General features: G+C 44.4%; 1 pseudogene; it reads right to left on the bottom strand.

Moving 5' to 3' along the window:
• Positions 1-840: 840 nt before the first annotated feature.
• On the bottom strand, positions 841-1,429 carry LOC101605097 (annotated as a pseudogene).
• Positions 1,430-26,372: the final 24,943 nt, after the last annotated feature.

Genomic DNA, 26,372 nt, shown 5'->3' on the forward strand with positions numbered 1-26,372 from the left:
CCATTCTCTCTCTCTCTCTTTCTCTCTACCTGTGTCTTTCTCTGTCACTCTCAAAGAAATAAATAAAAATAATAAACAAAAAATTTAATAATCCTCAATTAGACAAAACAAATTGAAGCGTTAAAATACCTTTTAACCTGAATATTTATCCATCTACATAGCCCAGCACACAATTGCTTTTTAAAATTTTTTTGTATTTTTATTTATTTATTTGAGAGTGACAGACAGAGAAAGAAAGGCAGAGAGAGAATGGGTGCAACAGGGCCTCCAGCCTCTGCAAACGAACTCCAGACGCGTGCAGCCCCTTGTGCATCTGGCTAACGTGGGTCCTGGGGAATGGAGCCTTGAACCAGGATCCTTAGGCTTCACAGGCAAGCGCTTAGCTGCTAAGCCATCTCTCCAGCCCTGCACAATAGCTTTTGATAAAAGAACTCCTCAGACAAATGTTTTATAAGACATATCACATCTAGAAGTGATGAAAATAAATTAGTTCCCCTCCCCCAAAGACAATATTTAATTGCTAAAGAATAAAAAGCTATATATATACATATATACATACATACATACATACATACATATGCCAGTGTTCTTAAAAAAGTAAAAGCAGTTTTGGACTAGTGGCATTGAACAATAATTGTGATGAAGTATGTATGGGTTACAGGAACATATGCACATATGCATCTCACTCTAGCCAGTCTCTATGGTTATCATTTAATTCTTGGCAATATGAAATAACTGGTATGCATTTTGGTGCTTAAGTCGTGACCTGTGGACAACAAGCAGCAGTGTATTACAGTGACAGTTTACATTTGACAAACTGCGAGGTTGAACGAGTTTCTTTTATGAGCTTTGTGGTTTGTTCCGCCGCTGGTCACTTGCTGTAGATCCTAGATTTGACTCTTCAGTATTCATGCTTTCTCCACCTGCGGTCTCCAGCATTTCTCCATCTTCCTCTTCATCAAGCAGTTCTTCTGAAAGTAATTGCCTAGCTAGTTTAATATTCAGTCCTTCGTTGCAGTGAAGCTTCCTTTCATTTCCAATTGTTGCTTCTTTTCTTGCTCTTCAGGCCAGAGGTCAGCATCTTCCTCTTCTCTGCTTCCCGGCTCCTGAGTCTGATACTTTGGCTCTGAGTCCTCAGCAGCAGTCAAGGCCTTGGTGGCTTCCGAATCACTGTGTCTATCATCCTCGCCATCACCTCTCACAAGGTGATGCAGAGTGCTTGGCTCATCTGTTTTCATTAGACCGTAGTCTTTGCCTGCTGGATGATCCATTGCCCAGATTCATTGCATCCCACTTCTGGGGTTTTTCACCCAGCTCCTCCGCGTTCCCCCTGGGACTGTTCGGCCCGGGCCACCACAGAGGAAGTGGCCGATGTCTTGTTCTTCAGGGTTCCCTTGATGGGCGGGTGCAAGGTCGTCAAGGCCACCATGGCCGGGCACTCTGGTGTCGGCTCAGGGTAGCTGCTGGCTGGGGGTCCTGGAAGAGAAGGGCTTCCGGGGTACTCACGGACACCCTCCTCTTCCTGCTCTGCAGGTAGCCGCGGATCCCGCATGGGGCCGTAGCCGAGTCTGAGAAAAAGATAAATGCAGATCCTATGGAGAGAGCTGCCCCAACATACCTCAAAAGGGGCCCAACTGAAACTACGGACAATTGGTGAAACAAGCAAGGGTGATGTTTTCCTGATGAGCCGGATACCAGCACAAAGGGGAAGGAGACCAACGCAGAGGAAAATCAACTCCTACCAAATCAGAGAGCCAGAGCCTCAGAGGCCCCCAACACCTCAGCACTGAAGCAGACCAAAAATGAACCCAACATGGATCAGGGAAATTTTGCGGAAGAGGGGGCGGAAAGAATGTCAGACTCACATGTTAGGTCATGATTTGCAGAGACATTTAGCATACCAATAACTGGGGACTAACTCCACAATGCACGACCCATTTACATCAACAAGGAGGGTCTAATGGGAGCGGGTAGATCATAGATGAGCCTAAACAATGGTACCAAACTGCCTGTGAAAGGCCCAAGAATTCAGAAGCCCAGAAATACTATCACGCTCCAAAGGGAGCTTAAGCGGGCCTCTGCATACCTCAAACTCCAGGCTTTACTCTCTGTTGAAAGCAAGTAAAGAATCCCTCTTCTCATTATATCAGAGCCCGCTCCTAATATAAAACTAGGTAAAAAGGGCATGAGATAGCCCTCAAGGATGGGAAATGAGTAATGAAGTGAACCACTTATTTGGTTTCTGTAAACAGCCTGAACCATAAGCCTTAATAGCCCACACTGTAAGCCTTAGTAGCCCACACCATAAGCCGTAGCAGCCTGCCTCAGACCTCCAAGGTCATAGGAGACTGATACCACACTCTGCTACCCCCACCCAAGGACCTGCGCAAATGCTGACCACCAAGGTCATAGGAGACTGATTGGTCCACGAGGGGCTTGAACAAATTAAACTAATTGGCTTAGAAACTATGGAGTGGCACAAACTGACTGGCTCGCACCCCGTGGGCTCCTGATATTAAAAAAATGATTGGTCTAATGCACAGGCTTTGTTAGAAACCCTATAAAAACTGTCCCGTTCCTGCATTCGGGGCTCTGCAGTCCTCTACCCCTGTGAGGTGTACGACTGTGGGCCCCAGCGCGCTTGGAATAAAATCCTCTTGTAGTTTGCATCAAGACCGCTTCTCGTGAGTGATTCCGGGTGTCGCCATATCCGGGCAGAGCGTGGGGTCCTCGTTTTGGGGGTCTTACACCTGTATTTGATGAAAAGAAAACTAATAAATCAAATTAAAAAAAATTGTTTTGGGGGGCTGGAGAGATGGCTTAGCAGTTAAGCGCTTGCCTGTGAAGCCTAAGGGTGCCGGTTTGAGGCTCAACTCTCCAGGACCCAATTAGCCAGATGCACATGGGGATGCACGCGTCTGGAGTTCGTTTGCAGTGGCTGGAGGCCCTGGCACGCCCATTCTCTCTATCTGCCTCTTTGTCTGTCTCTGTCTAATAAATAAACAAAAATTTAAAAAATAAAAATAATTTTGTTTTTTGAGGTAGGGTTTTGCTCTAGCCCAAGCTGACCTGGTATTCCCTATTAGTGTCAGGGTGGCCTCAAACACACAAGGTGATCCTCCTACCTCTGTCTCCCAAGTGCTGGGATAAAAGGTGTGTGCCACCATGCCCAGAAAAAATTAAAAACGAAAAAAAATTAGGGCTGAAGAGATGGCTTAGCAGTTAGGCTGCAAAGCTAAGGATTGGGGTTTGAGTCTCCAGTACCCATATAAAGCTAGACACACAAAGTGGCGCATGCATCTGGAGTTTGTTTGCAGCAACTGGAGACCCTGCTATGCCCATTCATTCTCATTCTCTCCCTCCTTGCAAATGATAATAAAAAAAAATTAATGGATAATGTGGGGGCTGAAGAGATGGCTTAGCAGGTAAGCCACTTGCCTGCAAAGCCTAAGGATACATGTTTGACTCCCAAGATCCCACATAAGCCAGATGCACAAGGGGGTGCATTTGCAAGGTTGCACGTGTACACAAGGGGGCACATGCTTCTGGAGTTCAACTCTCTCTCTCATTAAAAAAAAAAAAAGTCTGGGCTGGAGAGATGGCTTAGCGGTTAAGCGCTTGCCTGTGAAGCCTAAGGACCCCGGTTCGAGGCTCGCTTCCCCAGGTCCCACGTTAGCCAGATGCGCAAGGGGGCGCACGCGTCTGGAGTTCGTTTGCAGAGGCTGGAGGCCCTGGCGCGCCCATTCTCTCTCTCTCCCTCTGTCTTCCTCTCTGTGTCTGTCGCTCTCAAATTAAAAAAAAAAAAAAAAAATTAAAAAAAAAAAAGTCAAATGTGAAATAAATGGCATCTGCATTATTCTGGTTCACCCCCAGTCCTCTCGCCCCGGAACACTAAAGTCAGCGGCTTAGCAGTGTTTGCTGCGGGTAAGGTGTCCATGATGCCACTGAGCAAGAAGGTTCAGAGTCAAACCCTTTTTAAAAAAAAAAATTTTTTTTTTTTATTTTTTGAGATAGGGTTTTTCTCTCTAGCCCAGGCTGACCTGGAATTTAATATGTAGTCCCAGAGTGGCCTTGAACTCATGGCGATCCTCCTATCATGGTGATCCTCCTACCTCTGCCTCCGGAGTGCTGGGATTAAAGGCGTGTGCTACCACGCCCAGCTAACATTTTCTTGTTTATACTCGTGAAATGGTAGAAAAGGAAAGGAAAGGAAGACTGGCCACAGCAGTATCTGGGAGGACCGTCGGGCTGCCTGGGAGTGCCCGTGTGCATTGGCGTGGCAAGGCCAACCGTCATGATCCAGCCACCAGCCGGACAGGCAGCTGGGCTTCTGGTGGGGCCACTCCGGCCCAGGCCCAATGCCTCCCTTCCCTCCCGAGCTCCTGGCTTTCCCAGAAAGCCTGCTGCGAATCTTCTGGAGTTGTTCTTCTGTTAGACACGGAGTCCTTCCAAGCTAAAGACAAAACTGGCATCAGGATCCCAGATGGACCACTTCACAAATTATGGACATTATAACCCAGAAACTACACAAACACAAATACTGGCTTATGTGGGTACTGGGGAATCAAACCTGGGTCCTTTGGCTTTGCAGGCAAGCACCTTAACCACTGGCATCTCTCCAGCCCACATATATTTTTTCCCAAATATTTACATGTTGGGATAACAATATGTAGATCATACATAGTGTTTTGCCTTGTTTTTGTAGTTCTAGGGGCTCTAGCATGCCAGGTAAACAATCTAAGCCACTGAGCTATATCCCCAGCACTTTCTCCTTTAGAACACCTTAATTTATTTATTTGTGTGTGTGTGTGAGAGAGAGAGAGAGAGAGAGAGCGAGAGAGCACATGGGTGTGCCAGGGCCTCTTGCCCCTGCAAAGGAACTCCAGACATATGCTTTACATGGGTATTAGGGAACTGAACTCCAGGGACAAGAAGGTTTCTTTTTAAATTTTTTAAAAAAATATTTATTTGCAAGCAGAGCAAGAGAGAGAAGGGAAGAGAGATAGACAGGGAGAATGGGTGTGCCAGGGCTTCTAGCCACTGCAAATGAACTTCAGATGCATGCACCAGTTTGTGCATCTGGCTTACATGGGTACTGGGGAATTGAACCTGGGTCCTTAGGCTGTGCAGACAAATGCCTTAACCATTGAGTCATCCTTCCAGCCCCACGAGGAAGCACAAGCAAGTGCCTTTAACCCCTGAGCCATATGCCAAAACCCCTCTGCTTCTTTTGAGAAAGAAGCTTACTGATTATATAGGAGGCTGACCAGACGGGGCAGAAACAGGAGAACCACCTCCCTGAGCATTTTGTTGGTCTTTCCAGTGCTGGGGATGGACCACAAGCCTCTGGGCAGGTGCTCTTTCATTGAGCTAAAGTCCTGCTTTTGCTCATAGAATTTTTACGTTTTAAAAAATTTATTAGTATTCTTAAGGATAGAGACACACAGAGAGTGTGTGTGACAGAGGAAGAAAGAGAGACAGAAGGGGCACAGCAGGCCCTCTAGCCACTGCAAATGAACTTTGCATGCCTGCCTTTTATGCCATCTTATGCATCTGGCTTTATGTGGGTACTGGGGAATCAAACCTGGGTCCGTTGGCTTTGCAGGCAAGCATCTTAACCACGAAGGCATCTCTCCAGCCTCTGCTCATAGAGTTTTAATGATTCAACTAGATGGTGATGGTGGTGGGCATATAATTTATCATCTAAAATCGGATACTGCTGAGAGTGAAAGCAGGCCGCTGATGACATTCACACTGGGACAAGTCTAGTATCAGGTTCCACATATAAGTGTCTTGCACTAGGGAGAGTGACAGCTAGTGTGGCATTCACTCATTGGCCTTTTTTTTTTTTTTGTTTTTCCTTTGGCCTTACATTCACAACAGCCCTCCTGCTTCAGCTTCCCAAGTGTTGGGGGTTACAGGTGTGAGTCTCCACACCTGGCTACTCATTAGCTTTTAGCATGTGTGGAGCTTGGTTCTAAATGGTTTACCTTGTTTGATCCTCATAACAGATAAGAGGCACCTTTTATACAGGTGGATATTCACCATTTTACAGGTGAATGAATCAAAACAGAGCAGTTAAGTAATGGAAAAGGCTGGGCCCGGTGCTACAGGCCTGTCCTCCAAACTACTTGAGAGGCAGAGACAGGAGGATTATAGCTTCAAGGCCAGCCTGTGCTGCAGAATAAGTTAAAGACTGGCTTGGGCAACTTATTGAGACCCTGTCTTAAAATAAAAAGTGAAAGTAAAAAGAAGGCTGGGAGTTGTGCATGATAGCTCACACCTGCTCCCAGCACTTGGGAGAGGAAGGCGGGAGGACCCCAAGTTCAAGGTTATCCTCAGCTATATATTGATACAAAGTCAGCCTGGGCCACATGAATCCCTATCTCAAAACACACACACACACACACACACACACACACACACACACGTGATGATTGTGAGTTGTGGTACTAAGTCATTTTGACCTTAGTAAAAACTACTACTCTTGGGCTCGAGAGATTGCTTAGTGGTTAAGACACTTGCCTGCAAAGCCAAAGGACCCAGGTTCAATTCCACATTACCCACATAAAGCCAGATACACAAGGTGGTACATGTGTCTGGAGTTCGTTTGCAGTGGCTGGAGGCCCTGGCACACCCATTCTCTCTGTCTATTTGCCTCTCTCTCTCTCTCTCTCAAATAAATAATTAAAAAAAAAAAACCAAACTACTACTCTTCCTTAAGACTTTTGTTTTATTTATTTATTTTGAAGCAAGATCCCATTCTAGCCCAGGCTGACCAAGAGCTCACTCTGTAGCTCAGGTTGGCCTGGAGCTCACAGTGATCTTCCTACCATAGCCTCCTGAATGCTAGGATTATAAGCATAAACCACCATGCCTTGCTCTAAGTTATTGGGTTTTTTGTTTGTTCTTTGTTTTTTGTTTCTAGCCCAGGCTGACATGGAACTCGCTCTGTAGTCCCAAACTGGCCTTGAATACACATTAATCCTCCCACTTCTGCCTCCTGAGTGCTGGGATTAAAGGCATGCACCACCACACCCGGCTCTAGATTTTTTTTTTTCCCCTAGGTAGGGCCTTGCTCTAGCCCAGAATTCACTATGTGGTCTCAGGGTGGCCGCAAACTCACAGCAATTCTCCTACCTCTGCCTCCTTAGTGCTGGGATTGAAGGCATGTACCGCCACACTTGACTAGCCTTTCTTCCTTGTTTAAGCCATTCCACACTGACTCCTGGTCAGTGTGACTTTGCCGCCACAGGAGCAAGTTGCACACAGTGGGGAGGCATGGGTTCCTCCCATTCTGTTCCTGGTAATCCTAACCATTCATATACCCTGCACTATAGTTGCAACCAGCAGCCTCCTCTCTCAGTGCCAGGGCACTCGGGAGCAGCGGGCATCTCTGATGTCTCCTAGAACCAAAGCGCATGAAGAAAAGGCCTGGATGTGCTGATACCTACCCGTAATCTGAGCACTGGGGAGATGAGGTAGAAGAAATGCAAGTCCCAGCCCAGCCTGAGCTACATAGATGAACACTGTCTCAAAAAGAAAAAAAAAAAAAGATTTATTTTTATTTATTTATTAGAAGCAGAGAGAGGGAGAGAGATAGAGAGTGAGTAAGAATGGGCATGCCAGGGCCTCTAACCACTGCAAACGAACTCCAGACACATGCACCACAGCATGCATCTGGCTTACATGGGACCTGGGAATTGAACCTGGGTCCTTAGGCTTCTCAGGCATGCGCCTTAACCACTAAGCAATCTCTCCAGCCCCCCCCCCCTTTTTTTTTCTTTAAATATTTCGAGATAAGTTTCACTCTAGAAAGCTGACCTAGAACTTACTATGTAGTCTCAGGGTGGCCTCAAACTCATGGTGATCCTCCTACCTCTGCCTTCCAAGTGCTGGGATAAAAGGCATGTGCCACCATGCCCAGAAAAAGAAAGAAAAGAAAAGAAAAAAAAAGAGAGATCTAGATGACTTATCACAGGGCCCAGGGTGCTCCAGGACAGATAATCTATTTTACTTTCTTCTATTTGTATTTTGAAATTTGCTCTTGCTCAGACTGGGCAGGTACTCACTGTGTAGCCTAGGCTGGCTTTGAATTCAGTCTCCCTGCCTCAGCTTCTCCAGTGCTGGGGTTACAGGCATGTGCCACCATGTCTGCTCGGATATTGTGTGCAAGTGGGAATCATAGTAGGAAGAGGTCGAGGGAGATGGTTCAGTCAGTAAAACACTTGCTGAAAAGTGTGAGACTCAGAGTTTGATCCCCAGTACTCATGTAAGTGCAGGCTCTGCTGGTGTGTACCAGGAATCCCAACACTGGGGAAGTGAGGCAGGTGGATCCTTGGAGCTCACTGGCCAGCCCATCTAGCTTAACCTGTGAGTTCCAAGCCCATGAGATACCCTGTCTCAAAAAGAGGCGGATAAACCGGGTGTAGTGGTGCACACCTTTAATCCCAGCACTTGGGAGGCAGAGGTAGGAGGATTGCAGTGAGTTCAAGACAACCCTGAGATTATGTGGGGTCCCTGGTTCCTCAGGGGGCCCTTGCGCACCGGCTCCCCGGAGGCGTCCAGGCAGCTGTGGGGCAGAGTCTAACCCTCAGTGGCCCGGGGCCCTTACCTGTGCCCAATAAGATTACATAGTGAATTCTAGGTCAATTTAGGCTACAGCAAGACCCTACCTCAGGGGGGAAAAGAAAGAAAGAAAGAAAGAAAGAAAGAAAGAAAGAAAGAAGGAAGGAAGGAAGGAAGGAAGGAAGGAAGGAAGGAAGGAAGGAAGGAAGGAAGGAAGGAAGGAAAGAAAGAGAAAAGGAGAGAGAAAGAAAGGACAAGAAAAGGTGGACAATACACCCGAGGATGACATCGAAGGCTGGCCTCTGGCCCCCACAGGCATGTGCACCTATATACATACAAACACGTGTCCACATCTACATATATGTGTACAGCACACATGCAAAACCAAAACCAAGACAAAAGCGTAGGAAGGAGAGGCAAAGTGCTGCAATGTTCTCAGCTGCTGTTCACCCTCCTAGCTCCTCTGATCCCCATTAAGGAACTGCGCTGAACAGGGGCTGTGTGGCCGAGGCTCACCCGCTGGGGTGGGCATGAGGGGCTGGCCTCTAGTCATCATGCCCTCCCCTCGCTGGGCTCTGCACTTACATTTCACCACTCTAGAACAAGAGAACTCCAGTAGGCACCTGTCAGATTTTGGATTCAAGAAAAAAAAAAATGTTTGCTGAAGTCAAGATCTTGCTGAAAGTGATGAGGAGGGGAGAGAAAAAAGATGGGTGTGTGTGTGTGTACTAGGGAGGGAGAGAACAAGAAAAGTGGGTGTCTTAAGGTTATAGGAAGAGGGGGAGGGAAACTTTCCTTGGCAGGAGGGCCTTGGGTCATATGCTGAGGTTGGGGCTAGAAGGATGGTAGGATTCCCTCTTCTTGGCCCAGATGTGTCCTTAATTACCATAATGGCAAGTGATTCCAGAATCCCAGACCTTTTCTGTGCATGGTCAGGTAGGACTCTCTTTTTTTTTAATAATTTATTTTTAAAAATTATTTATTTATTTATGAGAGAGAGAAAGAAGTGGATAGAGAGACTGAGCATTATTTAAAAAACAAAAAACAGGAGGGCTAGGGAGATAGCTTAGTGGTTAAGGTGCTTGCCTATGAAGCCAAAGGACCCAGGTTTGATTCTCCAGGACCCACGTACACCAGATGCACAAGGGGCACATGCATCTAGAGCTCATCGGCAGTGGCTGGAGGCCCTGGCACACCCACTCTCTTTCTCTATCTGCCTCTCTCTCTCAAATGAATAAAAATAATAAATAAATATTTTTTTTAAAAGCTGGGCATGGTGGTGCACACCTTTAGTCCCAGCACTCGGGAGGCTGAGGTAGGTGGATTGCTGTGAATTTGAGACCACCCTGAGACTACATAGTGAAGTCCAGGTCAGTCTGGGCTACAGTGAGACCCTACCTCAAAAATAAATAAATAAATAAAAAGAGAGAGGGAGAGAGACTGGGTATACCAGGACCTCCAGCCTATACAAACGAACACATGCTCCACTTGTGTGTCTGGCTTTACGTGTGTACTGTGGGTGGAACCTGGGCAGTTAGGTTTGCAAGAAAGTGCCTTTAACTACTGAGCCATCTCTCCAGCCTCCTGCTTTGGGATTTTATAGCACCCTCTTGGTTATTACTAGGGTCCCACCTGATTTTTTCCCTGTTATTGTGGGGAGCAACAGTCCAGCCTCTTCCTGATGACCAGGGTCATTCACCCAAGCAAGAAAGTGACTTCCCATGCTGGAGAGATGGTTCTGTGGTTAAAGGCACTTGTTTTACAAAGCTTACTGTCCCAGGTTTGATTCCCTAGTGCCAACCAAGTTGGGTATGGTGGTGAATGCCTTTAATCCCAGCATTGCTGAGGCTGAGGTAAGAAGATCACCGTGAGTTCGAGGCCACCCTGAGACCACATAGTGAATTCCAGGTCAGTCTAAGCCAGAATGAAAACCAACCTCAAAAAGAAAAAAAAAAAAAAAAAAAAAGCACAAGCATCTAGATTTCTTTTTATTTTATTTATTTGAAAGAAAGATAAAAGCCAGAAGTGGTGGAGCATGCCTTTAATCCCAGCACTCTGGAGGCAGAGGTAGGAGGACCACATGAATTCAAGGCCACCCTGAGAGACTATCTAGTGAATTCCAAGTCAGCCTGGACTAGAGTGAGACCCTACCTTGAAAAAAAAAAAAACAAAAAGAAAGAAAGGAAGGAAGGAGGGAGGGAAGGAAGGAAGGAAGAAAGAGAGAGAGAGAGAGAGAAAGAAAGAAAGAAAGAAAGAAAGAAAGAAAGAAAGAAAGAAAGAAAGAAAGAAAGAAAAAGACAGAGTATGGGTGTACCAGGGCCTCTTTTCATTGCAAACAAACTCCAGATGCATGTGCTACTTTGTACATCTGGCTTTACGTGGGTCCCGGGGAATCAAACCCGTACTGTTAGGCTTTGCAAGCAAGCACCTTTAGCACTCTCCAGCTCGTCATTTCTCCAGTTTATAACTGGAGTTCTTTTGCAGTGGCAAGAGACACACACACACACACACACACACACACACGTATACCAGTGATATAAATAAATAAATTTTAGAAATGAAGGAAGAAAGAAAAAAGAAAAAGTACGGAAGAAAGAGACTTGTTTTTTGCCTCCTACCCCTGGAACCCAAGCATCCAGGGGGTAGCACAGTGCATGAGTCAACGGGGGCGCTTGCTGGATGTTCTCTAGGGCTGGAGAGCCCCACAAACCAGTTCAACTAGTTCTAATCCTTGATTTCTTTTGGCAACACAGGCTTATCAGCTGTGCATCTGTCTGCCCCCATAGACATCATGTTCTATTAACCGTTCACGTAGCCCCTTCGCAAGATGGGCCGCCCAGGCTGCCCCTCCAACCTTGCCAATGTTTGAAATGCCTGCTACAGTCTGGCTGCTTTTTTTTTTTTTTTTTTTTTGGTTTTTCGAGGTAGGGTCTCACTCTGGCTCAGGCTGACCTGGAATTCACTATGTAGTCTCAGGGTGGCCTCGAACTCATGGCGATCCTCCTACCTCTGCCTCCCGAGTGCTGGGATTAAAGGCGTGCGCCACCACGCCCGGCTCAGTCTGGCTTTTTGTCATCAGTATAGCCCTGAAAAGAATCAGGGTAGGTCAAGTCACTTGCCCTCAATTAAAAAAGAGACAAATTAATAACAAAAGGCAGATAAAAGGAGATTAATTCAACGTGGTCACATTGGGAAGATAATCAAAGAGGTCCAGGGACAGTTGCCCCTAATTTATTTATTTGCACGTGTGTGGGGGAGTATATACCACGGTCTGTTGCCTCTGGAAACAAATGCCCACTGGTCTTTATGTGGGCAGCTGGGGAACTGGACCCAGGTTGGCAGGGTACTTTTTTTGTGTGTGTGTTTATTTTTATTTATTTATTTGAAAGTGACAGACAGAGAAAGAAGCAGATAGAGAGAGAGAGAATGGGCACACCAGGGCCTCCAGCCACTGCAAAGAACTCCAGATGTGTGCGCCCCTTGTGCATCTGGCTAACATGGGTCCTGGGGAATCAAACCTTGAACCGGGGTCCTTAGGCTTCACAGGCAAGTGCTTAACCACTAAGTCATCTCTCCAGCCCGCAAGCAAGTCCTTTGAACCACCAAGGCAGTTCCCTGAGGTTTAGATTTAAATAGGGGCCACAGGTAGGCATAGCCGAGCAGTCCTGGTCAGCAGGGCGTGGTTCTGTCCTCAGCATCACTGTGTGGCTCTGCCCGGTGGCCTGATAAGGTGTCAGCATGAGTAAAATCTCTTTCCAGGAGGCAGGTTCCTCTTCTGGCTGCCACCAGCTTCCAGCCTCTTCTTTTCCCACCATGAGACTCCTAGGAAAACTGCAGTGTATTGGGGTCCGTACTTTCCATAATCTAATAGCCAGAAGGTGGGGCACAAGTGTCTATTTAAAGGTGTCTTTATGTCTGGCAGGATGGTTACATTACATAAATTGGTTGTGGTGGATCATGCCTGTGATCATAGCACTCAGGAGGTAGAGGCAGGAGGATCAGAAGTTCAAGATCATCCTTGGCTGCTTGGTAAGTTTGAGGCCTGCCAGTTATATCATTGTCTCAAAAAAAAAATACATACATACATATATATATATATATATATATATATATATATATATATATATATAGAGAGAGAGAGAGAGAGAGAGAGAGAGAGAGAGAGAGAGAAACTGGGGGTGGTGGTACACACCTTTAATCCCAGGGTTCACCTGAGATTACATAGTGAATTCCAGGTCAGCCTGGACTAGGGTGAGACCCTACCTAAAAAATAAAACTCATACTTCAGCAGGTCATGGTGGCACAGGCCTTTAATCCCAGCATTTGGGAGGCAGAAGTAGGAGGATCGCTGTGAGTTTGAGACCACTCTGAGATTACATAGCGAATTCCAGGTCAGCCTGAGCTAGAGTGAGATCCTACCTCGAAAAACAAAACAAACATATATACATATATGTTTATAATAATTTCACTTATTTGGCAGAGAAAGAAGGAGAGAGAAACTGAGAGAAAGAGACATACAGAGAGAAAGGGCGCACCAGGGCCTCCAGCTGCTGCAAACAAACTCCAGACACATGTACCACCTTGTGCCTCTGGCTTACTTGGGTCCTGTGGGATTAGACCTGGGTCCTTTGGCTTTGTAGGCAAGGACCTTAACCACTAAGCAATCTCTCCAGCCCGCCCCCCCCCTTTTTTTTGGTTTTTCAAGGTAGGGTTTCACTGTAGTCCAGGCTGACATGGAATACAATATGTAGTCTCAGGGTGGCCTCGAACTCATGGTAATCCTCCTATCTCTGCCTCTCTAGTGCTGGGATTAAAGGTGTGTGCCACCACACCTAGTTTTAATTAACTTTTTATTGACAACTTCCATAATTATAGACAATAACCCATGGTAATTCCCTCCCTCCCCTCACTTATCCCTTTGAAACTCCACTCTCCATCATACCCCTTCCCTCTCTCAGTCTCTCTCTTTTATTTTTTATTTTATTTTATTTTATTTTATTTTATTTATTTATTGTGAAGGAAGGGTTTTGCTCTAGCTCAGGCTGACCTGAATTCCCTGTAATCTCAGGTGGCCTCCAACACTCTTTTATTTTGATGTCAGCATTTTCTCTTCCTATTACGACAGTCTTGTGTAGGTAGTGTCAGGCACTATGAGGTCATGGATATCCAGGCCATTTTGTGTCTGGAGGAGCATGTTGTAAGGAGTCCTACCCTTCCTTCGGCTCTTACATTCTTTCCGCCACCTCTTCCGCAATGGATCTTAAGCCTTGGAAGGCGTGATAGAGATATTTCAGTGCTGAGCACTCCTCTGTCACTTCTTCTCAGCACCAAGGTGCCTCCTGAGTTATTCTAAAGTCACCACCATCTGAAAAGGGAAGCTTCTGTAGCCAAAAATGAGACAAAATATGAATGTAAACATTAAGAGAAGTGCTTACTGGGCAGTTTGGTGAGCATAGTACATACGTTTAGCCAGACAGCAGCAGTCGTTACACCCCTAGGGCTCATGACTACCCCTGTTGTAGGTTTTCTGTATCAGGGATGTGTTCCCTCCCATAGAGTGGACCTCCAGACCAATTAGAGGGCAGTTGGTTTCCACCATGACAGACGTGCCACTATTGCACCCGTTGGCTCATTTGACCTAGCTGGCCAAATATAAAAGGTTTGCAGTGTCCACTGTTGAGTATCTTCACTGGTAATTTCTCTCTCTCCCCTTGATCTGCATGAAACATTGCTTTATTCAGCTTTCTGTCAGCTGGTCTACACAGAGGAGATTTTCAGCTCAGCTGCAGCAGGATTTCTCAGTGACCTTGCACTGTGGAGTGTCCAACAATAAGGTCTTACCAACTATTCCTGGTAGGAAACCAAGAATCCCAGCAATGGCCTGTAATGTTTTGGGGGTATCAGTGACCTCCCTTGCCAACAACTCACTGTAAGGTATCCCATCTCTGGCACTGAAAATTTTCTAGTAACTGTGGCTTCTGTGTGTTCCATTGTCCAAAAAAGTAGGTCCATATGACTTATTCATACCCTCTTGGAATTTGATAAGCCTCCCCCTGCCTTTTCTTTACTCAATCTCTTCTCCTGATCTCACTTAGGCCTTACCACCCCCCACTAATCTGTTCCTCTACTTACATTTATACAATGTCATCCTATTAAGCCCCTCCCTCCCTTTCTATTCCCTTTACATCCACTTTCTAACTTACTAGCCTCTGTTACTGAGTTTTATTCCAACTCACATAAAAGTCAAATAATTTTGTTGAGAATTTTGCATCTATGTTCATGAGAGAGATTGATCTGTAATTTTCTTTTTTTGTCTTTGTCTGGTTTTGGTATTGGTTGATTCTGGCTTCACAGAAGCAGTTTGGTAGTATTTCTTCCTTTTCTATTTTATGGAAAAGTTTGAGAAGCATTGGTGTTAGTTCTTCCATGAAGGTCTGGTAAATCCACCAGTGAATCCATCTGGGCCTGGACTTTTTTTAGGTGGGAGATTTTTTTGTTGTTGTTTTTTTTTTGAGGTAGGGTCTCACTCTAGCCCAGGCTGACCTGGAATTCACTATGTAGTCTCAGGGTGGCCTTGAACTCACAGTGATCCTCATACCTCTGCCTCCCAAATGCTGGGATTAAAGGCATGCGCCACCACACCCAGCCCTGAGATTTTTTTTTTTTTTTTTTGAGGTAGGGTTTCATTCTAGTCCAGGCTGACCTGGACTTAACTATGAAGTCTCAGGGTGGCTTCAAACTCATGGTGATCCTCCTACCTCTGCCTGCCAAGTGCTGGGATTAAAGGCATACACCACCATGCCAGGCTTGGTTGGGAGATTTTTCTTTTGATTAATTAATTTTTTATTGACAAATTCCATTATTGTAAACAATATCCCATGGCAATTCCCTCCTTCCCCTTACTTTCCCCTTTGAAACTCCACTCTCCATCATATTCCCTCCCCCTCTCAATCAGTCTCTCTTTTATTTTGATGTCATCATCTTTTCTTCTTATTATGATGGTCTTGTGTAAGTAGTGTCAAGCACTGTGAGGTCATGGATATCCAGGCTATTTTGTGTCTGGAGGAGCACGTTGTAAGGAGTCCTACCCTTCCTTTGACTCTAACATTTTTTCCACCACCTCTTCTGCAATGGACCCTGAGCTTTGGAAGGTGTGATAGAGATATTGCAGTGCTGAGCACTCCTCTGTCACTTCTTCTCAGCAGCATGGTGTCTTCTGAGTCATCCCAAGGTCACTGCCATCTGAAAAGAGAAGGTTCTCTAACCAAAAGTGAGAGTAGCATTAATATATGGGTATGACCCACCAGGAATAGATGGCAAGACCCTATTGCTGAAGACTCCACATACTTGGGCTGCAAAGCCACTGAGAAATCCTGCTGGAACTGAGCTGATAGTCTCCTCCATGTAAACCAGCTAACACAAAGTTGGAAGAAGCCATTCTGCATGGAGTTTAATGGGAGAGAGAGAAATCACCAGTGAAGATACTCAACAGTGGACATTGCAAGCCTTACATTTGGCCAGCCAGGCCAAATGAGCCAACGGGTGCAATAGTATCACGTCTGTCATGGTGGAAACCAACTGCCCTCTAACTGGACTGGAGGTCCGCTCCATGGGAGGAAATACATCCCTGATACTGAAAACTTAAAACAGGTATAGTCATGAGCCCTAGGGGTAACATCTGCTGATGTCTGGCTAATTGTATATACTATGCTTATCAAAATGCCCAGTAAGCACTTCTCAATATGGTCTATTTTAGAGAATGTTCCATGTGCTGCTGAAAAGAATGTGTATTCTGCAGCATTTGGATGAAATGTCCTATATATATCTGTTAGGTCCATTTCTTCTATGACCTCATTTAATCCAGATGCCTCTCTATTTTTTTGCCGGGATGACCTATCAATTGATGAGAGTGGGGTGTTGAAGTCACCCACTACAACTGTGTTTTGTGTTATCTGTGACCTTAGTTATAATTGCATTTGATGAAGTTGGAAGCCCCCATGTTAGGTGCATATATGTTTAGGATTGTAATGTCCTCCGGTTGGAGTGAGCCTTCAATCAATATAAAGTGACCTTCCTTATCTTTCCTAACTAATGTTGGACTGAAGTTTACCTTGTCAGATATCATCATAGCAACCCCTGCTTGTTTTCTAGGCCCATTTGCTTGAAACACCATTTTCCAACCTTTCACCCTAAGATAGTGTCCATCCTTTGTAGAAAGGTGAGTTTCTTAGAGGCAATAAATTGAAGGATCCTGCTTTTTTTTTGGGGGGGGGTGACAGATAACTTTTAATATCTTTTTTTTTAATTTTTTAATTTTTATTAACATTTTCCATGATTATAAAATATATCCCATGGTAATTCCCTCCCTCCCCACCCCCACACTTTCCCATTTGAAATTCCATTCTCCATCATATTACCTCCCCATTACAATCATTGTAATTACATATATACAATATCAACCTATTAAGTATCCTCCTCCCTTCCTTTCTCTACCCTTTATGTCTCCTTTTTAACTTACTGGCCTCTGTTACTAAGTATTTTCATTCTCATGCAGAAGCCCAGTCATCTGTAGCTAGGATCCACATATGAGAGAGAACATGTGATGCTTGGCTTTCTGGGCCTGGGTTACCTGACTTAGTATAATACTTTCCAGGTCCATCCATTTTTCTGCAAATTTCATAACTTCATTTTTCTTTACCGCTGAGTAGAACTCCATTGTATAAATGTGCCACATCTTCATTAGAAGGATCCTGCTTTTTAAACCAGTCTGCCAACCTATGTCTTTTGGTTGGGGCATTGAGGCCATTGATATTAAGAGTTATTATTGAAAGGTGTGTATTTATGTTTGCCATTTTTTTTGTTTTATATTTCTTCCGGTTTTAACTTTGCTGTCTTGTATTAACTAGTATTTGAGTATCATTTGTTTTTTCCAGGTTCCTCATGTGTGCTTTTCTTTCTCTTCAGCATGGAGGATCCTGTTATGTGTTTTCTATAGAGCTGGTTTTGTTTTCAAATATTCCTTTAGCCTGCTTTTGTTGTAGAATGTCTTCATTTCTCTGTCTATTTGAATGCATAGCTTTGCAAGATAAAGTAACCTTGGTTGACAGTTGTCCTTCAGAACTTGGGAGACATCATTCCAAGCCCTTTGGCTTTTAAAGTTTGTGTTGCGTAATCTGCTGTGATCCTGATGGGCTTGCCTTTGTATGTGACTTTTCTCTCTAACTGCTTTCAATATATTTTCTTTGGTATGTATGTTTGGTAGTTTAATTATAATATAGTAAGGAGAGGTTCTTTCCAGGTTTTGTTTGTTTGGTATCCTAAAGGATTCGTGTACCTGCATTGGCATCTCTTTCCCAATTTGGGGGAAGTTTTCTTCTATGATTTTGTTGAAAATGCCTACTATGCTTTTGGAGTGAAATTCTTCTCCTTCTACTATGCCCTGAATTCTTATGTTTGATGTTTTCATAGTGTCCCAAATATCTTGAAATTCCCATTCATACTTTCCTATTAGTTTGTCTTTTTCTTTGTTGGACTGTATTAGATCTGCCAGCTGCTCTTCTAGTTTAGATATTCTCTCCTCTCCTTCATCCATTCTGCTGGTGAGATTTTCTACATAGTTTTGTTTCATTAACTGTGTTCTTCATTGCTAGAAATTCTGACTGGTTTTTCTTTATTATTTATATTTCCTTATTGATGTCTTATATTGATCTCCTTATTTCATTAAATTGGTTTCCTGTCTTCTTTCATTTCCTCTTTGATTTCTTTGAGTATATTTATAATCATTCTCTTTAAAAAATGTTTTTTTCATTTTTATTTATTTGAGAGTGACAGAGAGAGGCAGAGAGAGAGAGATAGGCAGACAGAGAGAATGGGCGTGCCAGGGCTTCCAGCCACTGCAAATGAACTCCAGACGCGTGCACTCCCTTGTGCATCTGGCTAATGTGGGTTCTGGGGAATCGAGCCTCCAACCAGGGTCCATAGGCTTCACAGGCAAGCGCTTAACCACTAAGCCATCTCTCCAGCCCTATAACCACTCTTTTGAGATCTTTCTCAGGCATTTCCTCTAAATTAGTCTCACTGGAGGCCATTTCTGATGAAGTAATACTTTTTGGTGGATTTATATTTTGTATATATTTATATTTTTGCATTTTGGGATTAATTTAATGCTTGGATTTTCTAATTATCTGCAGTATTGTTAGATGTATCAGTCAACTTGATGTTATATACCTTCAGGGAGGAGCTTAAGGTACTAGGTGTGGCCCTTAAGACTCTCAGAGTATCTACAAAAGTGACCCTAGATATTGGATTTGCCTATTATGAGAGTATTCAAGTAGGCTGTTGAGCAAAATACAGGCAGATTCTAAAAGTTAACTAAGCAATGTGCACATTCAGTGAAAAATAGCAGAGTATTTGTGCAGCAGTAGGTATTATGACAACCAGATTCTCTAACAAAGTCACAGTCCCTTAGGATGAGTGTTGCCCCACACCCTTAATCCTGTCAATTAGGAGGCTAAGATTTCTGGTCTGTTGAGGGTTCTAAGTCAGCTTGTGACCAAGTGAGTCCCTTCCCTAATGAACAACAGAAGAGGAAAAAAAGGCACTATAAATCAGGAAGCAACAAATGACAAGCCCAAAATATAGCTTATTTAAGAATGGCAAATCTTGGGCTGGAGAGATGGCTTAGTGGTTAAGCGCTTGCCTGTGAAGCCTAAGGACCCCGGTTCGAGGCTCGGTTCCCCAGGTCCCACGTTAGCCAGATGCACAAGGGGGCGCACGCGTCTGGAGTTCGTTTGCAGAGGCTGGAAGCCCTGGCGCGCCCATTCTCTCTCTCTCCCTCTATCTGTCTTTCTCTCTGTGTATGTCGCTCTCAAATAAATAAATAAATTTTAAAAAATTCTTTAAAAAAAAAAAAAAAGAATGGCAAATCCGACCATCCTTCAGATTTAATGTATAATTTATCCTGACATGGAAGGTGCAATTAGCACTTCTGATTCAAGCTTATATATCAGGCTTATTTGGTGGTACTGACCTGGTGCAATTCCAGTTACCTTTTGGGATTGTTTTGGTCTCAATTATGCTGCGCTCCTGCTTGGGTCCCTCTTTGCTGTGCTGTGGGCTCAGGTAGGCTGGCTGGCTTGCTGAATCGCTTCTCCAGCTGCCTGTGCCAGGTGCTGGGTGCTGGCAGTGGGGGCGGGGAGGCTGTGGATGGTGGCTGTAGTTCTCCCTCTGGTTCACATGATCCTCTTCCTCACTAGCAGCTGCTCCTCCGTTCTTCCCTGCAGTCCTCCCTTCACGGTTCTTGAGTTTGCAAGGAGCTCCGGTGTGAGTGGAAAGTCCCCTCACCTGGCTTTAAGGCCGAGCCTCATGGCTGTGGCCACAGCCTTGGGGACCTGGTGCTGCTGCTGCTGGAGCCACTTCTGCCTGCCTGTGTGGGCTCTGGACGCTCTGGATCTCTCCTGCTTCTCTGCTATAGTTGATAATTTCTTATACACCTCACTTTTTAGTAGAAGAGTGTATTTTGCTGGCCTTTTTTTTTGGCTTTTCCTCCCCTATGCTGTTTTGGCGAGGTTCCTAGGCCACCATCTTAACCAGAAGTTGTAATATATATATATATATATATATATATATATATATATATATATATGCTTGGATCTCCATACTTGTTATAGGTATATTTAAATATACCTATATATATTATAATATTATATATTATATAATATATATTTTATTTATTTATTTGAGAGAGAGAAAGAGGCAGAAAGAAAGAAGGAGAGAATGGGCTTGCCAGGGCCTCCAGACACTGCAGATAAACTCCAATTCATGAGCCCCCTTGTGCTTATGTGGGTTCTGGGGAATCAAACCAAGGTCCCTTGGCTTTGCAGGCAAACACCTTAACTGCTAAGCCATCTCTCCAGCCCCAGAACTAACTTTTTATTTCATTGACTATTTGGATATTTTTTGTTTCTATTTCATTAATTTCTGCCCTAATCTTTATTATTTCTTCCTGTTTACTGATTTTTTTGGTTTGCTTTGTTCTTCTTTTTCCAAGGCCTAAAGGTGAAGCATTACATTGCTTACTTTTGACATTTCTTATTTCTTATTTTTTTAAAAATGTATTTTTTAAATATTTTTTTTGTTCATTTTTTATTTATTTATTTGAGAGCAACAGACACAGGGAGAAAGACAGATAGGGGGAGAGAGATAGAATGGGCGCGCCAGGGCTTCCAGCCTCTGCAAACGAACTCCAGACGCGTGCGCCCCCTTGTGCATCTGGCTAACGTGGGACCTGGGGAACCGAGCCTCGAACCGGGGTCCTTAGGCTTCACAGGCAAGCGCTTAACCGCTAAGCCATCTCTCCAGCCCAAAAATATTTTTAAAATATTTTATTTATTTTTTGTTGACAACTTCCATAATTGTAAATAATATCCCATGGTAATTCCCTTCATCCCCCTTTCCCCTGTGAAACTAATATTTTATTTTTATTTATTTATTTGAAAGAGAGAAAGAGTCAGAGAGAGAGAGAGAGTGTGTGTGAGAGAGAGAGAAAGAGAGAGAGAGAGAGAGAATGGGCATGCCAGGGATTCTAGCCACTGCAAACGAATTCCAGATGCATGCACCATCTTGTACATCTGGCTTATGTGGGTCCTGGGGAATTGAACTGAGGTCCTTTTGCTTTGCAGGCAAGCGCCTTAATCACTAAGCCATCTCTCCAGCCCTCTAATTTCTTAATATAAGCACTTAATGCTGTAAATTTCCCTCTTAGGACTGCCTTCATTGTGTCCCAAAGGTTTTTGTATGTTGTGTTCTCATTATCATTTGATTCTATGCATTTTTTGATTTCCTTCTTGATTTCATCATTGACCCATTCATCATTTAGTAATGTATTGTTTTGTTTCTATGGTGTTGTGTATGCTCTATAGCTTTTCTTGAGATTGATTTGTAGTTTAATACCTGTTTTGATGTCCTTTTCCCCTCTCCTCCATTATCCATGACCTGTTGATGGGCCTAGTATTGTTCAGGTCTTGTTCAGGTGTGAAGTCATAAATGCAATGGCTACTTTATGTCTAGAAGACAGCACTCTGAAGCATCCCCTCCCACCCCCCTGTGTTTTGGCTCTTACATTCTTCCCATCACTTCTTCTGCAAGGCCCTGAGCCTTGGAGGATGTGATAGAGATGTCTCACTTAGTGCTGAACACGCCACTGTCCCTTCTTCTCAGAACTTTAGTGAGTTTTGAGTCTCCCCAACAGTCACCACCATCTGAAAAGCAAAGCTTCTCTAACCAAAAGTTCTCAGCACTAATATGCAGGCATAAACATAGATAAACATAGATATTTGGAGGCACTTTGATGGGGTACATGGAAGTCAGCTTTTCTGAAAGTATACCTAGGAAGGAGGTCCACGCAGGCTGGCCCTCAGCGTCACCCAGCTGCAGTGGAAGCCACGAACTCAGCGCCGAGCCACGCTTCACAGAGTGCAGAGTATTCAGTGCAGGGTAGGGAGAGAATGGAAGGTTAGATCCAGAGAAGGGAAGCCCAGCACAGGGGGGTGAGTTTGTGAATGGCTGCTGACAGAGAGGCTAAGGTACAAGGGTCACAGTCTTAGCCACAGTAGGGCCTCATCTGCATAGGCAGCTGACAGTGAGGTCAGCTGGCTCTGCAGACTTTTGTCGCTACCTTCCATGACATTTAGCCTCAACCTGGCATGGTGGGATAAAGCTGGAATCCCAGCACTTGGAAGGTCAGGCAGGCCGAAGGATCAGGAGTTCAAGGCTAGCCTTAACTTACATAGTGAATTTGAGACAGCCTGGGCTGCATGGGTTCAGTGGCTAAAGAGACTTTCTAGAAAAGCCTAATGACCACAGCTTGATTCTCCAGTACCGCTGTAAAGCCAGATACACAAAGTGGAGCATGCATCTGGAGTTTGTCTGTAGCAGCTAGAGGCCCTGGCAGGGCCGTTCTCTCTCTTTTTCTCTCTGCTTGCAAATAAATAAATAAGAACATTTGTTAAGGGGCCCGAGGTTTCTTAGACAGTTGGTGAACCGCACTTCCTTTTCTTCCGACATCTTAGCAAAGGTACAGCGGTCGCCACTGGCTCTCCGAGCTCGGCCATGCTGCCCAAGGATGACAAGAAGAAGATGCTGGGAAGTCTGCTAAGACAGACAACGACCCAGTCAACAAGTCTGGGGGGCAAGGCCCCCCCCCCAAAAAAAAAAAGTGGTCCAAAGGCAAAGTTTGAGACAAGCTCAACAACCTAGTCCTGTTTGGACAAAGCTACTTAGGACACACTCTGTAAGGAAGTTCCCAACTATAAGCTTATTACCCCCACTGTGTTCTCTCAGACACTGAAGATCGCGGCTCCCTGGCCAGGGCAGCCCTGCAGGAGCTCCTTAGCCAAGGACTTAACAAATTGGTTTCAAAGCACAGAGCTCAAATGATTTATACCAGAAATACCAAGGGTGGAGTTGCACCCACTGCTGGTGAGGATGCATGAACAGGTTCAACTCAACTGACTGTACATTTAGAAAAATAAAATTTTTAGTCAAGGGCTAGAGAGATGGCTTAGCGGTTAAACACTTGCCTGTGAAGCCTAAGGACCCCGGTTCGAGGCTCGGTTCCCCAGGTCCCACGTTAGCCAGATGCACAAGGGGGCGCACGCGTCTGGAGTTCGTTTGTAGAGGCTGGAGGCCCTGGTGCGCCCATTCTCTCTCTCTCCCTCTATCTGTCCTTCTCTCTGTGTCTGTCACTCTCAAATAAAATAAAAAAAAAAAAAGAAGTTATCCTGTCTCTACCTGTGTATGTTTAAAAAAAAAAAAATTTTAGTCAAAACAAATATTTAGCTAAGGAGCTGGAGAGATGGCTTAGCAGTTAAGGCACTTGCCTGAGAACTCATGTTTGAATATCCAGGTCCCATGTAAGCCAGACATACAGTGATGCAAGTGCCCAATGTTGCACATGCATGCAAGAGGGCTCACTTGTCTGGAATTCAATTGCAGTGGCTCAAAGCCCTGGCATGCCAATATTCTCTCTCTCTCTCATTAAAAAGGGGGGGGGGGGTTAGTCTGTTGGGTTTGCCTAAAAATAAAAATAAAAAAGTTTAAAAAGGAAAAATTTTTTAAACTGTGTTTGGTGGCTCAAGCCTTTAATCTTAGCACCTGAGAGGCAGGTCAGCCTAGGCTAGAGTGAGACCCTGCCTTGGGGAAAAAAAAAAAAAAAAAAAAAAAGGCTGAAAAGACAGCTCAACAGTTAAGGCATTTGCCTGTAAAGGACCTAGGTATGATTCCCCAGGACTCCATGAACCAAATGCACAATGTGACACATGTGTCTGGAGTTCATTTACAGCAGCCAAATGACCCGGCACACCCATTCTCTCTCTCTCTTTCAAACAAGTAAAATTAAAGTTAAAAACAAATTTAAGGCCAAGTGTGGTGGCACACGCCTTTAATCCCAGCACTTGGGAGGGAGAGGTAGGAGGATCACCATGAGTTCGAGGCCAGCCTAAGACAACATAGCCTGTGCTAGAGTGAGACCCTACCTCAAAAAAAGAAAAAAAAGAAAAGCAAAAAAAAAAAACAAAAAACAAATTTAAAGTGTGAGGCCTGGAAAGATGAATCAGTGGTTAAAGGCACTTGCTTACAAAGCCTGCTGACCGGGGTTCGATTCCCCAGCACCCACATAAAGCCAGATGCACAAAGTGGCACATGTGTTTGGAGTTCATTTGTAGTAATAAGAGACCCGCACTATTTTTTCTCCCCCCCCCCGCTTGCAAATAAATAGCAGATTACTTATTTATTTAATTTTTTTTGAGGTAGGGTCTAGCTCTAGCCCAGGCTGACCCAGAATTCACAATATAGTCTCAGGGTGGCCTCAAACTCATGGCAATTCCTCCTACCTCTGCCTTCTGAGTGCTGGAATTAAAGGCGTGCACCATCACATCCTGTTGCAAATAAAATAATAATAATAATAATAATAATAAACAAATAAATAAATTTAGCCTTTAACAAATGTCCTTTTTGTGCCCTTCTCAGAAAATTATCTCTTTGTTGGAATTCAATTAGAATAAACTGCTGGATTGGAGAGATGGCTTGGCAGTTAAGGCTTTTGCCTGCAAAGCCAAAGGACCTCAGTTCGATTCCCTGGACCCACGTAAGCCAGATGTACAAGGGGACGCATGCATATGGAGTTCATTTGCAGTGGCTGGAGGCCCTGATGCACCCATTCTCTTCCTCTCTCTCCCTCTCTCTCTCTCTCTCTCTGTGTATGTGTATCTGCCTCTTTCTCTCTTGTGCTCTCTCAAATAAATAAATATATAAAATTACAAAAATGATTGCCTTCTAATCACCATTCGTCCCTTCTTGATTTGTCCTCTCGTCCCATACAGTGCAATTATCCCCATTTCAAGGCTTCCTAATTTTAAGCATTTGTCCCAGTGATAACAAATACTGGCCAGAATAATTCCATAGTGAGTGTGAGGCCAGCCTGGGCCACATGAGAACCTCTCCCAGACAATGGCTCCCAAAGACTGGCTTTGTTTTAACCTTTTTTTTTTTTTTTTTGAGACAGAGTTTCACTAGGAAGACCTGGCTAGCCTGGAATTCTTTATGTAGACCAGGCTGGCCTTGAACTTGTGGTGATCCTTCTAACCTCATCTCCCAAATGCTGGGATTACAGGCTCATACCACCATGTCTGACACTTGAATTACACCCAGGGCCTTCCAAACACTAGGCAAGCACTCTGTCACTGCGCTATATCCCCAACCTTTGTTTTGGTTCATTTTATTATTTCTTACTTTTATTTTTAGTTTTGGGTTTTTGAGGTAGCCCAGGCTGACCCAGAATTCATTATGTAGTCTCAGAGTAACCTTGAACTCACAGTGATCCTCCCACCTCTGCCTCCTGAGTGCTGGGATTAAAGATGTGCATCACTACACCTGGCTTGTTATTTATTTATTTTAGTTACTTTTTTTTTTGAGGTAGGGTCTTGCTCTAACCCAGGCTGAGATTAAAGGTGTGTACCACACCCGACCTTATTTTTTACTTTTTAAAGTTTTTTCTGTTATCTTTTGTGTGCATGTGTACAAGTGCACATTAATATACGTGCATGTGAAGGCCGGATGTTGATGTCAGGCACATGTCTTTTTCAGTCCTTCTCCATGTTTTTGTTCGTTTGTTTTTGCTTTTTCAAGTTAGGGTCTCATTCTAGCCCAGGCTGACCTAGAACTCACTCTGTGGTCTCAGGTTGACCTCAAACTCACAGCAAACACCTTTAACCATGGAGCCCCCTCTCTAGTCTGCTTTTTGGGGGTGGAAGGAGTCTGAGGTAGGGTCTCACTGTAGCCCAGGCTGTCCTAGAATTCACTATGTAGTCTTAGGCTGGCCTCGAACTCATGTGGATCCTCCTACTTCTGCATTTTGAGTCCTGGGATTAAAGGCATGTGCCACCACGCCTGGTACTCCAGCCTGATTTTTAACATTAAAAGAAAAATTTTTGTTTGTTTTATTTATTTATTTGAGAGTGACAGACTAAGAAAGAGGCAGAGAGAGAGAAAGAGAGAGAGAGAAAGAGAGAGAGGTAGTGAATGAGCGCATCAGGGCCTTCAGCCACTGCAAATGAACTCCAGATGCATGTGCTACCTTGTGCATCTGGTTTACATGGGTCTTGGGGAATCGAGCCTCAAATTGGGCTTCACAGGCAAGTGCTTAACTGCTAAGCCATCTCTCCAGCACCCCCCTTTTAAAAAACATTTTTACTGACAATTTCCATATATGTACATAATGTATTTTGATCATAATCTCTTCCCATTAC

Source organism: Jaculus jaculus, chromosome 1, assembly GCF_020740685.1.
Source record: "Jaculus jaculus isolate mJacJac1 chromosome 1, mJacJac1.mat.Y.cur, whole genome shotgun sequence".
Taxonomy (NCBI): domain Eukaryota; kingdom Metazoa; phylum Chordata; class Mammalia; order Rodentia; family Dipodidae; genus Jaculus; species Jaculus jaculus.